The sequence below is a fragment of the Octopus sinensis genome, linkage group LG7 (assembly GCF_006345805.1).
Source record: "Octopus sinensis linkage group LG7, ASM634580v1, whole genome shotgun sequence".
Lineage (NCBI taxonomy): Eukaryota > Metazoa > Mollusca > Cephalopoda > Octopoda > Octopodidae > Octopus > Octopus sinensis.
The window spans coordinates 88215796-88234441 of NC_043003.1; the positions used below are offsets into that span (position 1 = coordinate 88215796).

Genomic DNA, 18646 nt, shown 5'->3' on the forward strand with positions numbered 1-18646 from the left:
AGCCAACTAATAAGAGAGAGAGTTAGTTTAGATGAGATGCAGTTTGGGTTCGTGCCAGGGAAAAGTACCACTGATGCTATATTCCTGGTAAGGCAGCTGCAGGAGAAATACCTAGCCAAAGATAAGCCCCTGTACCTGGCTTTTGTTGACATGGAGAAAGCCTTCGACAGGGTCCCCCCGATCCCTCATCTGGTGGTCAATGAGGAAACTAGGGATAGATGAATGGTTAGTGAGAGCTGTGCAAGCCATGTACAGGGATGCTGCTAGTAAGGTGAGGGTTGGCAACGAGTACAGTGAAGAATTCCGGGTAGAGGTAGGGGTCCACCAAGGCTCAGTCCTCAGCCCCCTCCTATTTATCATAGTCCTCCAGGCAATAACGGAGGAATTCAAGACAGGATGCCCCTGGGAGCTCCTCTATGCTGATGACCTTGCTCTAATTGCTGAGTCTCTATCAGAACTGGAGGAGAAGTTTCAGGTGTGGAAGTAAGGTTTAGAATCGAAGGGCCTTAGAGTCAATCTAGCTAAAACCAAAGTCGTAATAAGTAGGAAGGTAGACAAATCACAAACGCCTTCAGGTAGATGGCCCTGCTCGATCTGTAGAAAAGGTGTAGGTAGAAACTCTACAAGATGCACCAAGTGTAAGCTATGGACACATAAGAGGTGCAGCAATGTCAAAGGAAGGCTAACTAGGAAGATGGAATTTGGATGTGGCAGATGCTCGGGAGCATTAACATCTGAAAAACCTGGGACAAGGTGGTGAAGCACGACCTTCAAACTTTAGGTCTCACCAAGGAAATGACTAGAGACCGAGACCTATGGAAGTATGCTGTGCGTGAGAAGACCCAGCAAGACCAGTGAGAACAGTTAAAATCAAACCAAATCAACATCAGTGGAAATTGCAGCCGTGGTTAAGCGAACCATCCGATCGTTTGTCCGTTGCCAGCCTTGCCTGGCCCCCTTGCCGTTGGCACGTAAAAGCACCATCCGCTCGTGTCCGTTGCCAGCCTGGCCTGGGCCCTGTGCCGGTAGCACGTAAAAGCACCATCCGCTCGTGTCCATTGCCAGCCTCGCCTGGCCCCCGTGCTGGTAGCACATAAAAGCACCATCCGTTTGTGTCCGTTGCCAGCCTCGCCTGGCCCCCGTGCCGTTGGCGTGTAAAAGCACTGTCCGCTCGTGTCCGTTGCCAGCCTCGCCTGGCCCCCGTGCCGGTAGCACGTAAAAGCACCATCCGTTCGTGTCCGTTGCCAGCCTCGCCTGGCCCCCGTGCCAGTGGCACGAAAAGACACCATCCGTTCGTGGCCGTTTGCCAGCTCTGTCTGGCACCTGTGCAGGTGGCACATAAAAAGCACCCACTACACTCACGGAGTGGTTGGCGTTAGGAAGGGCATCCAGCCGTAGAAACACTGCCAAATCTGACTGGGCCTGATGAAGCCTTCCAGCTTCACAGACCCCAGTTAAACCGTCCAACCCATGCTAGCATGGAAAACGGACGCTAGATGATGATGATGATAAGCCATCATTGTACTACAATATATTGAAGTTAACCTTGGCTGTATATAGTCTCCTGCTGACTTAAATTTTTCCTTGTGTATGTGCGTTTGAGTAGAGTGGTAACTAGGTTGTAGGGTGGGTTATGAGAGAGAGAGAGGTGTTCTGGAGAAATTGTTAGTGATAAAATTTGGGTTATGTTATTGTTTACAATTTGTTGTATGTAGAACTTTGCAAGTGTGTGTATGTTTAGGTGTGTCCCTTTCAGGTCATGGGATTGTTTTTAGTGGTTCACAAAAAGTAGGTCTAAGATATGCCAGTCTCTTCCTCTTAAGCCTCTTGATTCCTCAAGGAACATAGCACCACTTTGTGGTTTCTATAACAGGTATGTTTTTTATTAGAGAGTTGTTAGCACAATGCTAAACCCCAACCTGGAGGGCTAGTGGAGTACTCTTAAACTGCTCTCTACCCTTTGACCTGTCTGGATTGGGTGGCCCTATAAGGAGACAAATCTCCCGTCAGCATAGCTCTTATGGAGTGGCTGTGTGGTAAGTAGCTTGCTTACCAACCACATTGTTCTGGGTTCAGCCCCACTTCATGGCACCTTGAGCAAGTATCTTCTACTAGAGCCTCAGGCAGACCAAAGCCTTCTCAGTGGGAAGCCCGTCATATATGTATATACATATATGTATGTGTGTGAGTGTGTGTGTTAGCGTGTCAGTGTTTGTCTCCCCAATGTTGTTTGACAACCAATGCTAGTCTGTTTACATCCCCGTAGCTTAGCAGTGTGCCAAAAGGGATTGATAGAATGAGGAATAGGCTTACAAGGAATGAGTCCTCGGGTCTATTTCCTCAACTAAAGGTGGTGCTCTAGCATGGCCACAGTCAACTCAAACAAATCAGAGAATAAAAGAATATATATATATATATATAGTACAAAATTAGAGAAAGGAGAAATATACTTAAATCAGTAAAACATCAACTATCCGATGATACTCAATCCATACTTTAATACACCATTACATATGAGTAAAGGCAATACATAAAATGAAATGAGATATACAGTAATAGTAAAAAGATAAAGAGATATAAGTAAAAAATTTTTTTCAAATATAATATGCAAATAAATCAAAACTGACAGCTGTTTCGGCAGTGAGGACAGTCATACCTCATTTAACCTATAAGCCATAAAGGCAGGTATAAATGAGGCATTAACAAGGATGCCCCACGGCCTCTTCAGAGAATTAAATTAAATTTGTTATAATAGTGAAAAATATTATACAATCATATACATATAAATATAAAAATATAAAAAAATAAAATATAAAAACTTATACATCATAAAGCTACACTTATATAATATACTACACATTTGTACAAAAAAGGAAAGCAAACAGAACAAAATAAAACAAAATATATAATAGTGTATATATTAATATCAATAAGTACCGATATTATACATATTTGGCTAGTAGTTTTTTATATATAAAAAAAAGGCTAACATATATGGAGATGGAAAATAATAAATAAATCCGTGGTATAGTTCATAAGATACTAAAGCTATAAAAGTTAATAAAAATTACTATTAATAATAATAATAATAATAATAATAATAATAATAATAATAATAATAATAATAATAAAAAAATATAATAAAAAAATAGATACAGTTAAGTTAGCACCAAGTCCATCCTTACAAGATCGAAATATATATATATATATATAGTGAGAATTTACAAACAAGATGAAGACGGGTGTGTAAACAACACACAGATGTATTAGTTTAACGCTCGGAAAGTGAAAAAGTCTTTTACGTTTCGAGCCTATGCTCTTTGACAGAAAGGAACACAATATGTCTATAACCTAGCTGGTATACCCGGTAATTCCTGGAGTTACATATATTTATATATATATATATATTATATATATATATATAATATATATATATATATATGTTCTATTGAAATGCCTTATTACTCTGATATATGAAAGCAATTTCATTATAACTGTCACAAAAGGTTCATTTTCCATGACAAAAGAATACAAAAAACTGTCAGCTAGAGGAGGGAGAGATTACTGGAGGTTTGTGACAGAGGTTGTCGGAGGTTGGCAAGAGGCAAAGATTTATTCTGCTTAGCGATGGTATCTGAGAAATGTATAACTGCTGTCATTTACAGAAAGACTATTGTTTTACTGAGGAAAGCGCTGTTGAAGTGTTAAGTGAAATTGATCAATCGAGGATCAAATCCATGCTATGCCTGCATGAAACCACTACAAATACTTAGTGGAACAAAAAATTTATCTACTGCCATGGAGAAAATGTAACTGTAAAAATGCAGAATTATCGGAGTTATAGGCATTCAAAAAAGTATGTATGTATAGAAATGTATGAATGAAGACTTTAAGGTTTAAGATTCAAATTAAGGAAGTACAATAATCATGTTTAGCAGTTCAAGACCGTGAGTAGTGAAATGCAGAATTAGGTCGGCTGTTCCCGAAACCAAATATTGATTGCTTCGCTAAAATCTGCAGGTGGTATGGGTTATTTCCCTTGGGTTGCTTAAATAAAATATTAGTAATATGTAATAGACAGAAGGATCCATTGGAGGACCCTATTATCAATTTTTTTCAACAATCTATGTATGTCATGAGGTTTCCAGACATGATACTGTCTGCAAAAATTAAAAATAGGCAACACAGAAAATCTATATTCAAAGCAATCGAACATAGACAATAAACTTTATAGACAATTTTTATAAGATTTTTAGAGTATATACAGTAATTGGTAGTTATACAAATTATTTAATTTATAGAGTTTTGAGTATAATTTATTGTAGTTAATTTAAATTATAAATTTTATAGTATATAGTGATTATATTGTCTAATAGTGACTTTGTTCTCTTTATCTATTATAGCTAAAATATAGTCGTATTTTCCATTGATAATATTAATTCGTAATTTTCATTGATAAAAAATATTCGTAGTTTTCATTGTTAAAAGAATTTTTCCATCTATTTTATTCGATTTCTGTTAATAACATAATTCCACAAGTTTTCTTCTAAACGCTTAAAAGAGGTTTTCCGTTTTGAAATTTTAGTTAATGACAGGGTTTTTGAAAGCTAAGTAAACCTTTTCTATTCAAGATTTTTAAAGATATTTTAAGAAGTTTTATTGTATTGTATTGTATACTATATAACTACTGATTGTTAATTTGATTCTATAATTACTTAGTTGTTCATGATATGTATTTAATTATTAGATTATAACTGTACATAAGATATTACTTAGCCAATGAGATATATAGATCGTAAAATAGTTATACGGTTCTTTTAATATATATTTCATTTCATTTCATTTGAGTTTGAGTCCATGCTCAGGCCAAATCGAAGACTCCACCCTCAGAGTCTGGTGTGGTTGCCAGGTTGTATTCTCTGTTTAATTTTGACATGTGTAGGAGTGAGTTTGAGTCAGTTTGTGCTCGTTGTGTATATCCTGGGAGATGGGGTTCATCTCTAATGGTGCTTAAGTATCTATCCAGCTGCAATTTGAATGATTCCACACTGCATCCTGATAGATTTCTGACATGTACCGGAATGGAGTTGAATAGTTGTGCTCCTCGAACCAACAGACTTGACTCTCGCAGGGTTTTTGCTGCCTGGCCAGCCTTTTTGTTGATTGGTGGTAGCTGGCAGCGTCTTCCGTGGCGCAGTGAGTGGTAGGTTTTGATACCAAAGTTTGGCACCTTTTGCTCTATCATTTTCCAAATGTATATAATTCAGTATCGCTCAAATCTTCTTTCTATTGAGTACATCCTCAAGGTTTTGAGTCTTTGCCAATAGTCCAGGTCTCTCGTTTCTGAGAAGTATGAGGTAAAATTTCTTTGGAGCGATAGTTGGCCCTTTGTTGTTGGTGACCACAACTGAGAACAGTAGTCAATCCTCGGAAGTATCATACTGTTCCAGAGGGTTTTCATTGTTGAGGTATCTCTTGATTTGAAGGTGCGCAAGATCCAACCGCAGTACTTTCTTGCAGTAAGACAGACTGAGTCAAGGTGTTCTCTGAATTTTAGGCTGGTTCCCATGTGTATGCCTAAATCTTTCACATACTGTTTTTCCATTATTTGTTGTCCTGATGGGTTTCTGTAGTTTGTTGTATTTTTCAGATCTTGATCTGTTCCGTAGCGAATTAGTTCAAACTTCTTATCATTGAACAACATGTTGTTTGTTTCCTGCCATTTATATATGGTGGTCAGGTCCTTTTGTAAGGCCTCTATATCCACCTCGTCTTTGATTTGTCTCGTGACCCTGGTGTCATCAGCAAAGGATGAGACATTGCTGGTTGTATCTTCATCTATGTCAGAGATGAGGATGAGAAACAGGATTGGGCCGAGTACTGTACCCTGAGGAACACTGCTGATCACAGGTGATGGTGTTGAATGGGTTCCATTCACAGTGACTGTTTGAGTTCTATTTGTAAGGAACTCATGTATCCATGTACCAACTTTTCCTCCTACTCCTAGCTTTCGAAGTTTGTGACCCAGGATGCCATGATCTACCTTGTCAAATGCCTTAGCAAAGTCGAGGTAAATAACATCTGTGTCGTATTCATTCTCTAGATTTTCTAGGATTTGGTCATGGTGTGCCAGTAGTTGGGAAAGACATGATCTACCTAACCTGAATCCATGCTGGTTGCAATTCATCAGATTGTTGGATTCCAGAAACTCAACCAGTTTTCCACGAACTATTCTTTCGAAGACCTTGATAATGTGTGATGTCAGTGAGATTGGTCGGTAGTTCTTTGGTTTTGATTTGCTGTCCCCTTTATGTATTGGAGTTATGTGTGCTTCTTTATATGTATTTGGTATTTTGCCATTCTCCATAGATTCCCTCCATATCATGTAAAGGGGTTTCAACAATTGTACCTTGCAGTTTTTAAGTATCATGGCATTGAAACCGTCAGGCCCCGCAGCCGAGTGCATGGAGAGCTTGTCTATGGCTCTTTCTATGTCTTCTGGGTTGAAATCAATGTATATATATATATATATATATATATATATATAGGGTTGAAATCAATATATATATATATATATATATATATATATATATATATATAATATATATATACATATAATATATATAATATATACATATATACATATATAATATATACATATAATACATATATAATATATATAATATATACATATAATATATATATAATATATATATATAATATATATATATAATATATATATAATATAAATATATAATATATATATAAATAATATATATATATATATATATATATATATGTATATATAATATATATATTATATATATATATATATATAATGATGATGATGATATATATATAATATAAATATATATATATAAATTTGCCATCAAGATGTAGGACAAGATACTGTGATAGCCTGGGCTTCCAAGACCCACAGCTCTTCAATATCCTCCCGAATAACCTAAGAGACCTGCATGAGGTGGATGCAGATGTCTTTAAAATAAAATTGGATCTCTTCTTGTCAGGTGTCCCAGATGAACCAGCTTCACAGCAGGAGGTGCAGATGAGGGCAGCTGCACTGAACTCTCTCATGCACCAAATGGCAATTGCTAAAAAGCATTTGTGAAGTAAAATCATGTAGCAACACCAAATGGCGGTGCTCCAGCATGACCACAGCTTGTGAGCTGAAACTAGATAAAGATATATATATATATAAATATATATTGGAAGGTTTGGAGATGATGTACAGGTATTATATATTATAATGTGGTAATCAGAAGATCGGATGGTTCATATTTACAGATATTTATTTATATATTACATTTTTTACATATATATATCATATCATTCAGATCATTAGCGCTTTCTCCCATTCTACAGTAGAATGGGAGAAAGCGGTAATGATCTGAATGATATGATATATATATGTAAAAAATGTAATATATAAATAAATATCTGTAAATATGAACCATCCGATCTTCTGATTACCTCATTTCTTCTAATATAAATATATATATATATATATAATATATATATAATATATATATATATATATATATATATATATATATATATATATAAATATATATAATATATATATAATAATAATATATAATATATATATAATAATGATATAATAATAATATGCAGTTTAATGCTGAAAAATTCCAGGCCCTGAGCTACCAGCATCCAAAACTGAATGTTAAACTTACAGGGTACACCGGTCCACAGGGAATTTCAATCCCAGAGCCTAAGTCTGTGAGGGACCTGGGTATCGACATAAGTGATGATACCTCTTTCCAAGTCCACATTACCAGGATGGCGACAAAGTGCAGACGACTGGCTGGATGGATCTTAAGAACATTCAGAACCAGAGATAAGGAAACCATGATGGTCCTCTGGCGGACATTTGTCCTCAGCCGCCTGGATTACTGCTCACAGCTATGGTCACCCACTAGTGTGAAATTAACAGAGGACCTTGAAGCAATCCAGAGAAGATTCACAAAGAAGATCGTCTCTTTGCAACAGCTCAGCCAATAGGAAAGGTTGAAACAGCTAAGACTCTACTCCCTGGAGAGAAGACGGGAGAGGTATGCAATAATATATATCTGGAAGATCCTGGAAGGAATTGTGCCAAATTTTGGCATTGTAAGCTACACCAATGCTAGAATGGGACGACACTGCATAGTGCCAAAGATCCCAGCAATGCCATCACGCTTCAGGACCAGCTACTGCAACAGCCTGGGTTTCAAGAACCCAAAACTTTTTAATATTCTCCCAAAGAGTCTGAGGAACATGCACAAAGTAGATGTAGCGGTTTTTAAATCAAAGCTGGACATCTTCCTGTCGAGAGTCCCAGATGAACCTACCTCACAGCCAGAGGTGCAAATGAGGGTAGCTATATCAAACTCCATTCTTCACCAAGTGCCACATATTAGAGGAGGCTCTTAGTAATAACAGTGTAGCACAAAACGGTGGTGCATCAGCATGGCCGCAGCTCTGAGCTACAACAAATAAAAAAAAATATATATATGGAGGCGCAATGGCCCAGTGGTTAGGGCAGCGGACTTGCGGTCGGAGGATCGCGGTTTCGATTCCCAGACCGGACGTTGTGTGTGTTTATTGAGCGAAAACACCTAAAAGCTCCACGAGGCTCCGGCAGGGGATGGTGGTGATCCCTGCTGTACTCTTTCACCACTCTAAAGGCGGTGCTCCAGCATGGCCGCAGTCAAATGACTGAAACAAGTACAAAAAAAAAAAATATATATATAAGCCAGTATGCTCCAATGGATGTGTAATGTTGCTCGATCTGTAGAAAAGGTGTAGGTGGCAGATGCTCAGGAGAAATAAACACTGAAAATGTGCAGAGACCAACGTCTACCATGTTCCAGGGAGAAAAACTAGAAGTAGTTGATAGCTTCCGCTACCTAGGTGACCAAGTCAGTAGCGGGGGTGGGTGTGCTGAAAGTGTAACTGCTAGAGTAAGAATAGCCTGGGCAAAGTTTAGAGAGCTCTTACCCCTGCTGGTGACAAAAGGCCTCTCGCTCAGAGTAAAAGGCAGACTGTATGATGCATGTGTACGTACAGCCGTGCTACATGGTTGTGAAACATGGGCTGTGACTGCTGAGGATATGCGTAAGCTCGCAAGAAATGAAGCCAGTATGCTCCGATGGATGTGTAATGTCAGTGTTCATAATCGACAGAGTGTAAGTACCTTGAGAGAAAAGTTGAACCTAAGAAGCATCAGTTGTGGTGTGCAAGAGAGACAGCTGTGCTGGTATGGTCATGTGACGAGAATGGCTGAAGATAGTTGTGTGCAAAAGTGCTACACCCTAGCAGTTGAGGGAACCTGTGGAAGAGGTAGACCCAGGAAAACCTGGGACGAGGTGATGAAGCACGACCTTTGAACTTTAGGTCTCATCAAGAAAATGACTAGAGACCGAGACCTATGGAAGTATGCTGTGCGTGAGAAGACTCGGCAAGACTAGTGAGGCCATAACCCGTGGCCCCTAACTGGGACGTAGTCAGTCCACCTGTGCATACCTTCCTTCTTGTGACACTTGTGAAGACCTGTTGAGGCAAGTGAAAATCAAACCAAATCAAATAGATGAACATCAATGGAATTTGTATCTTTGTGGTACCAGTGCCGGTGGCACATAAGAAAACCATCCGAACGTGGCCGTAGCCAGTACCGCATCGACTGGCCTCCGTGCTGTGGGCACGTAACAAACACCATCAGATCGTGGCCGTTCACCAGCCTCGTCTGGCACCTGTGTCGGTGGCACATAAAAAACACCATCCGAGCCTGGCCGTCTGCCAGCCTCGTCTGGCACCTAAAAAACACCATCCGAGCGTGGCCGTTAGCCAGCCTCGTCTGGCACCTGTGTCGGTGGCACATAAAATCACCCACTACACTCTCGGAGTGGTTGGCGTTAGGAAGGGCATCCAGCTGTAGAAACACTGCCAGATCTGACTGGCCTGGTGCAGCCTTCGGGCTCCCCAGACCCCAGTTGAACCGTCCAACCCATGCTAGCATGGAAAGCGGACGTTAAACAATGATGATGATGATGATGATAATATATATATATAATATATATATATAATATATATATATAATATATATATATATATATATAATATATAATATATATATATTAAAAATGGAATACATATTAAAAATCTTACAGGTCCTTATTATTTCATATAAGTTTTCCCCTCTAGGAAGAACGCTCGCGTGGCTGGATAAAACTTTTCATGTATAATTCACTAGTTATTATTGTCTATCGATCAGCCCCTCATCTCGTTAAAAATGGAATACATAGTTATTAATCTTACAGGCCCTTATTATTTCATATAAGCTCTCTCCTCTAGGAAGAACGCTCGCTCGCGTGGCTGGATAAAACTTTTCATGTTAGTTAGTTAATTTGGCTCAAAAGCAAATAGCAAGGCCATGTAGGGGGACATGGAGTTAAGTACAGGGTGGTGTTCATGTAAAGAGTTCAGGCCACTTGAGGTCAAGGGAGGCTTTGAACAAAGCGGTCGTCGGCATCTTCACCATCTCGTCTGGCAGCTTGTTCCACGGATCCGCAACCCGGACGGAGAAAGCTCCTCTCCTTCGATTGAGATGAAATCATCGCAGGTAGAGCTTTTCGGAATGACCCCGCAGCCGACGCTCTGGAGCAGGAGTGAAGAACAGCTCTTTCGAGAGGTTACACTTTCCGCTTATGATGTTGTGGGCGAGAATGAGATCACCACGGCGGCGGCGTTTTTCAAGAGAAAGGTCGAGCGTCCTCAGCCTTTCTTCGTAGGACAAATTTTTGAGACCATGAACCATGCAGGTAGCCAGCTTCTGGACTCTTTCGAGATGCTGTATGTCTTTGAGGAGATAAGGAGAAGAGGCTTGAATCTCGTACTCCAATATGGGTCTCACCAGCGTGACATAGAGTGGTAGGAATATGGCTGCTGTGAGCATTCCGAATGACCGTCGAATCAAGAACAGAATTCCACGTGCTTTGTTGGCAGCATGGACGCACTGGGCCGAAGGTGAAAAGGAGGAATCCACCAAGATACCCAGGTCCTTTACCTGATCGGTCCTCTCCAGCAGCAGACGACCCGGCTCGAAATCAAGTTGAGTTGCAGGAGGAGAGCCAACAGGCAGATGACAGCACTTTGACACGTTCAGACACAGGTCCCATTCGTTAGACCACTTCCAAATTTGGTGGAGGCATCGACGAAGATCCTCTATATCACCGCGAGGAGCAACCAGTTTGATATCGTCGGCAAATAGAAGGGTGTGTTGCGTGAGGTCGTCGGGCAAGTCATTTATGAAGACTAAGAACAATAAGGGCCTAAGCACTGAACCTTGAGGCACGCCACTGCTCGCACTGGAGACGCACTAGTTATTATTGTCTATCGATCAGCCCCTCATCTCGTTAAAAATGGAATACATATTTAAAATCTTACAGGTCCTTATTATTTCATATAAGTTTTCCCCTCTAGGAAGAACGCTCGCGTGGCTGGATAAAAGTTTTCGCGGGTCGCCCTCCTTCCCACCCCCTCCACCGATACAGGAAGGCTTGAAAAATTTCTCATCCTTCTTGTCTCCCATTTTCACTTCAGTCTTACGCTGCCCCCACCGCTACAGGAAGTCCAAAATTTTCTCATCCTTGTTCTCCCCCATGTACACTTCGCATCCCTGTTGTCTCCTATGCCCATCTGTTCCTCTTTCCATAATGGTAGGTCATTCATTGCAAGATATGCTTGGTGTAACGTACGCGGTTTGAACTTGAGTTTTATTGTTTGTCTATGAATACTGCCAAACGCGAGTTTTCTTTTCAGGTTCATGATGCTACTAGGTCCGTTGCCTCCCACTTCCTCAGGGTGTGTAGATATATGCTGTATTCAAGAGGTGAGGTGGAGAGGAGGTTCTGCTAGGTTCCTCACGGGTAAAGGACAGAGGTATAAAATTTTCTGGGCCGGGAATACTGAAGGAGTCGGGGGAGTGGGTATGCTTATTGCCGAAAAATGGGTAGATAAGGTTATCGAGATAGTCAGAGTATGTGACAGAATATTGAAGATTAGATTAATGCTCCATCATAGTTTAGCAACTATTATATCGGCCTATGCCCCTCAGCCAGGGTTACCCGATGGACAGAAAGACCGTTTCTATGACACCCTACTGCAGACCACCTCATTGACGAACAACAGGGAACTTCTCTTTGTGGCTGGTGACTTCAATGGGCATGTTGGACGATATGCTGAGGGCTTCTATGGCGTTCATGGAGGCTATGGTTATGGTTCTCGCAATGAGGAGGGAACCAGGTTGCTGGAGTTCTGTGATGCGAATAGTCTTATGGTTTGCAACACTAACTTCAGGAAACCAACAAGCCACTTGGTCACCTACCGTTCGGGCCAGCATACAAGCCAAATCGACTACATCCTTGCCAGAAAAAGGGAAAGATGGCTGCTTATAAATGCCAAAACCTTCCCAGGCGAAGAATGTACCCCACAACATAGAATGGTAGTCAGTGACTTTAGGATCAGGACTAAGAGGACGACTAGAAGATGACCAACATGGAGGAGAAGGGTCTGGAAGCTTAAAGACCCTGCTAATGGACAGAGATTTAGAGACATGTTACTTGAAGCCTTCGACGAAATAGAAGGGGGTATAGCTACACATGGGGTAGAAGATAACTGGGCGCTTCTAAGGGACAACCTGCTGAAAGCCACTGACCAGATCTGTGGCTGGTGCAAAGTCCCCACAAGACCCAAAATAACGTGGTGGTGGAACAATACTGTTGACAGGGCTATTAGACAAAAGAAACAGGCTTAGAAGGACTGGAAGAACGGTGGTAGCAGGGAAGTGTATCAGACTGCAAGAAGGGAAGCTAGGAGGCAGGTTTATTTAGCCAGAGGGGAAGCAGATAGGAAAAAATTTGCCAATGTCCTGCGCCGTGAGGATGAAAGACTTGAGGTATTTTGTATAGCAAGACAGTGTGTCAGAGAGAATCGTGACGTGGTAGGAGAGAAATGTGTTCGCACGGATGACGGCTCACTTGCGCTAAATGAGGATGCAAAGAGAGAGGTTTGGAGAAGCCACTATGAAAGGTTGCTGAATGAGGAAAATGAATGGGATAAAGAGAGTCTGCCGAATGTTGACCCAACAGAGGGACCAGCAATCCGAGTTGACAGTTCCTTAGTAGTTAAGGCAATTAAAAGCATGAAAACAGGGAAAGCCCCAGGCCCATCAGGAATTACTGCAGAGATGCTCAAAATATCTGGTAGTGTCGGCTATAGCCTAGTCACCCGTATAGTTAACAAGGTGATACACGAAGGAGTCATTCCCAATGACTGGTGTAGCAGCATAATAGTCAGCTGCTACAAAGGTAAAGGTGACGCCCTAGCTACAAATAACTACAGGGGTATCAAGCTGCTGGATCAGGTAATGAAGGTTACGGAGAGGGTTATAGCCCAAATAATTAGAGAGAGAGTTAGCCTAGATCAGATGCAGTTTGGGTTCGTGCCAGGGAAAAGTACTACTGATGCTATTTTCATGGTAAGACAGCTGCAGGAGAAATACCTAGCCAAAGATAAGCCCCTATACCTGGCTTTTGTTGATATGGAGAAAGCCTTCGACAGGGTCCTCCGATCCCTCATCTGGTGGTCAATGAGGAAACTAGGGATAGATGAATGGTTAGTGAAAGCTGTAGAAGCCATGTACAGAGATGCTGCTAGTAAGGTGAGGGTTGGCATCGAGTACAGTGAAGAATTCCGGGTAGAGGTTGGGGTTCACCAAGGTTCAGTCCTCAGTCCCCTCTTATTTATCATAGTCCTCCAGGCAATAACGGAGGAATTCAAGACAGGATGCCCCTGAGAGCTCCTCTATGCTGATGACCTTGCTCTAATTGCTGAGTCTCTATCAGAACTAGACGAGAAGTTTCAGGTATGGAAGCAAGGTTTAGAATCGAAGGGCCTTAGAATCAACCTAGCCAAAACCAAAGTCCTAATAAGTAGGAAGGTAGACCAATCACAAACGCCTTCAGGAAGATGGCCCTGCTTGATCTGTAGAAAAGGTGTAGGTAGAAACACTATAAGATGCACCAAGTGTAAGCTATGGACACATAAGAAGTGCAGCAATGTCAAAGGAAGGCTAACTAGGAAGATGGTTTTTGTATGTGGCAGATGCTCAGGAACAATAAACACTGAAAATGCTCTGAGACCAACTTCCGTCACTTTCCAGGGAGAAAAACTAGAAGTAGTTGATAGTTTCCGTTACCTAGGTGACCAAGTCAGTAGCGGGGGCGGGTGTGCTGAAAGTATAACTGCTAGAGTAAGAATAGCCTGGGCAAAGTTTAGAGAGCTCTTACCCCTGCTGGTGACAAAAGGCCTCTCGCTCAAAGTAAAAGGCAGACTGTATGATGCATGTGTACGTACAGCCATGCTACATGGTAGTGAAACTTGGGCTGTGACTGCTGAGGATTTGCGTAAGCTTGCAAGAAATGAAGCTAGTATGCTCCGATGGATGTGTAACGTCAGTGTTCATAATCGACGGAGTGTAAGTACCTTGGGAGAAAAGTTGGACCTAAGAAGCATCAGTTGTTGTGTGCAAGAGAGTCGTTTGCGCTGGTATGGTCATGTGATGAGAATGGCTGAACATAGTTGTGTGCGAAAGTGCCACACCCTGGCAGTTGAGGGGACCTGTGGAAGAGGTAGACCCAGGAAAACTTGGGTCGAGGTGGTGAAGCACGACCTTCGAACTTTAGGTCTCACCAAGGAAATGACAAGTGACCGAGACCTTCGGAAGTATGCTGTGCGTGAGAAAACCCGGCAAGACCAGTGAGAACAGTAAAAATCAAAATCAAACCAAATCAATACATATATCAGAAAGCAGAACCAAATTGACGTCGATCAACATCAGGGCCCCCGTGCAGGTGACACGTAAAAGCACCATCCGTTCGTAGCCATTTGCCAACCCTGTCTGGCCCCCGTGTCGGTGGCACGTAAAAGCACCATCCGTTCGTGTTCGTTGCCAGCCTCGCCTGGCTCCCGTGCCGGTGACACGTAAAAGCACCATCCGTTCGTGGCCGTTTGCCAGCTCTGTCTGGCCCCCGTGCCAGTGACACGTAAAAGCACCATCCGTTCGTGTGAATTTATGTGAAATTTGGTCGATGGATACTGCCCACCTTATTACTGTATGTATCTGTGTCCAGGTTTATATTTACCAGAGTTGTGTCAAAAAGTGCAACAGTTCAATAAAATAAGCACGAGACTAACATAAGGACTGCAGTTGATAAGAATGACGAAACCTTTGGAGAATGTTGCTATGGCTGTAGTCCAGCAACTTAACATATTTCATGAGGTGACATCAGCAAGCAGTGACGTGTATAAACACAAAATCCTTATCAGTTCCTCGTGCCGGTGGCACATAAAAAGCGCCATCCGTTCGTGGCTGTTGCCAGCCTCGCCTGGCCCCCGTGCTGGTGGCACTTAAAAAGTACCATCCGATCGTAGCCGTTTGCCAGACTTGTCTGGCACATAAAAAGCACCCACTACACTCATGGAGTGGTTGGCGTTAGGAAGGGCATCCAGCCGTAGAAACATTGCCAGATCAAACTGGGCCTGGTGCAGCCTTCTGGCTTCCCAGACCCCAGTTGAACCGGACGCTAAACAATGATGATGATGATGATGATGATAATATATATATATATATATATATATACTTTATTTTAAGCAGCAGAAAATTCAACAAAATCTGTTACTCTGAGTTTCTCGTTGCCGTTCATCAGACAGTTTTTGCTAGAATGGAACTTATATATTAATTCAATCTATACTCTTACAAACGCTACACCTTTAAAAAGAAATGGACTTGTTTGATTGGCCCTTTAGAAAAAACGGTCAATCTTCGAGCGATAAACAAAAAGGTCAAAAATATATGTATATATATATAAAAAAACTTATAAAATCCGAGGAAAAAACCTATTGCCGTTAATGAAGACAGTACAAATTAATGCATAGAAATTAAACCTGTTATAAATACTGCAATACATATTTATATTAAAATCTACATATATATATCAACATACACAAAAGGATGCGCGTAAACGCCATACATACATATACAGACGTATGAATATGAATCTAAATATACACATAAAAGCATGTGTACATATATTCATGCAAACCGTCTCCCACGCAAGCTAAAATTCATCTATGTAGCAATTCTCATATACTGAGCAAGGAGGGGGAACGAAAGAAAGGGAAAGAGAGAAAAAGGAACGAAGGAGGGGTGGGGAAAAAACTTGTAACGATGTTATTGGCATCTATAGAGACCAGTATACATACACAAGTTTGAATTGATACATATACATACCGTCGTGTATATGTGTGCTTAAGCACAAGCATACTTTCACTTACACATACACAGATACGCATGCTTACAAATACATATGCTTTGCTATACACATACTTATATAAACATTCTAATTTTGACAACATTGCTTTTTTTAAAAAAAACATTGCTTTTAAAAAATGGGTGCATTAATAAAAATATATACGAAAGACATATAAAATAAAATATAACATCCTATTTTGGGTCATTTATAAATAATCAAGGTAATCCTATGCAATACAATAACATGAAAACAAAGTTTGTAGGTTTTTCCTAATATATATGTAGGAACATAAGACTTTGCTATAAATCCGTCGTAGCGCTCAAGAGTCAAAATCAAAATCAAAAATCAAAAATACAAAATATATACTCTATCCATATGGTATATTTATATTCGACATTTTAAATTTAGCCGCGTGCCTACATAAGTTCATTAACTCACTTCTTTGATTCAAAGAATTATTGTCTTTGAATAAGATGTGCATTTTTTCTAATAGGCAAAGTCTGCACTTGAAATTAAATTTGTAAGCTCCATTTATATATATATACATATATACGACAGGCTTCTTTCAGTTTCCGTCTACCAAATCCACTCACAAGGCATTGGTCGGCCCGGGGCTATAGCAGAAGACACTTGCCCAAGATGCCACGCAGTGGGACTGAACCCGGAACCATGTGGTTGGTTAGCAAGCTACTTACCACACAGCTACTCCTGCGCTTATTATATATATATAATCATCATCGTTTAACGTCCGTTCTCCATGCTAGCATGAGTTGGACGGTTCAACAGGGGATCTTGGAAGCCAGAAGGCTGCACCAGGCTCCAGTCTTATCTGGCAATGTTTCTACAGCTGGATGCCCTTCCTAATGCCGACCACTCTGTGAGTGTAGTGGGTGCTTTTTACGTGCCACCTGCACAGGTGCCAGGCGAGGCTGGCTATGGCCACGGTCGGATTGGTGCATTTTATGTGCCACCGGCACGGAATCCAGTCGAGGCGGCACTGGCATCGGCCACGATTCGGATGGTGCTTTTTACGTGCCACCGGCACAGAAGGCAGTCGAGGCGGTGCTGGCATCGGCCACAATTCGGATAGTGCTTTTTACGTACCACCAGTCCAGGGTTCCTGGCATCTGCCAGGTGCCAGTCATGGGATTGGTTCAATTTCGATTTCACTTGCCCCAATAGGTCTTCGCAAGCAAGAACCTAAGAGACCTGCATGGGGTGGATGCAGATGTCTTTAAAATAAAACTGGATCTCTTCTTGTCAGGTGTCCCAGATGAACCAACTTCACAGCAGGAGGTGCAGATGAGGGCAGCTGCACCGAACTCTCTCATGCACCAAATGGCAATTGCTAAAAAGCATGGGTGCCTGTCGTTGGATGAGGTTCAATATCGACTTTGCTTGCCTCAACAGATCTTTGTGTGTCCAAGGGAGGAAAGGCATGCATAAGTGGGCTGGACTCACTTATCCTGCCTGGTCTTCTCACGCACAGCATATTTCCAAAGGTCTCGGTCGCTGGTCATTTCTTCAGTGAGGCCTAAAGTTCGGAGGTCGTGCTTCACCACCTCGTCCCAGGTTTTCCTGGGTCTACCTCTTCCACGGGTTCTCTCAACTTCTAGGGATTGGCACTTTTGCACACACCTATCTTCATCCATTCTCGCCACATGACCATACCAACGCAATCGTCTCTCTTGCACACCACAACTGATGCTTCATAGGTCCAACATTTCTCTCAAGGTACTAATGCTCTGTCGAGTATGCACACTGACATTACACATCCATTGGAGCATACTGGCTTCATTCCTCGCGAGCTTACGCATGTCCTCAGCAGTCACGGCCCATGTTTCACTGCCATGTAACATGGCTGTTCGTACACATGCATCATACAGTCTGCCTTTTACTCTGAGCGAGAGGCCTTTAGTCACCAGCAGAGGTAAGAGCTCCCTGAACTTTGCCCAGGCTATTCTTACTCTAGCAGTTACACTTTCAGCGCACCCACCCCCACTACTGACTTGGTCACCTAGATAACGGAAGCTATCAACTACTTCTAGTTTTTCCCCCTGGAAAGTGACGGAAGTTGTTTTCTGCAGATTTTCAGAGTTTATTGCTCCTGAGCATCTGCCACATACAAAAACTATCTTCCCAGTTAGCCTTCCTTTGACATTGCTGCACCTCTTATGTGTCCATAGCTTACACTGGGTACATCTTATAGAGTTTCTACCTACACCTTTTCTACAGATCAAGCAGGGCCATCT

At 41.5% G+C, this 18646-nt stretch overlaps 1 protein-coding gene across 3 annotated transcripts in view; it reads right to left on the reverse strand.

Moving 5' to 3' along the window:
• The window catches only part of LOC115214277 (translation initiation factor eIF-2B subunit epsilon), a 162350-nt gene that overhangs the window by 131906 nt on the left and 11798 nt on the right, over positions 1 to 18646 (reverse strand). The window lies entirely within an intron of this gene.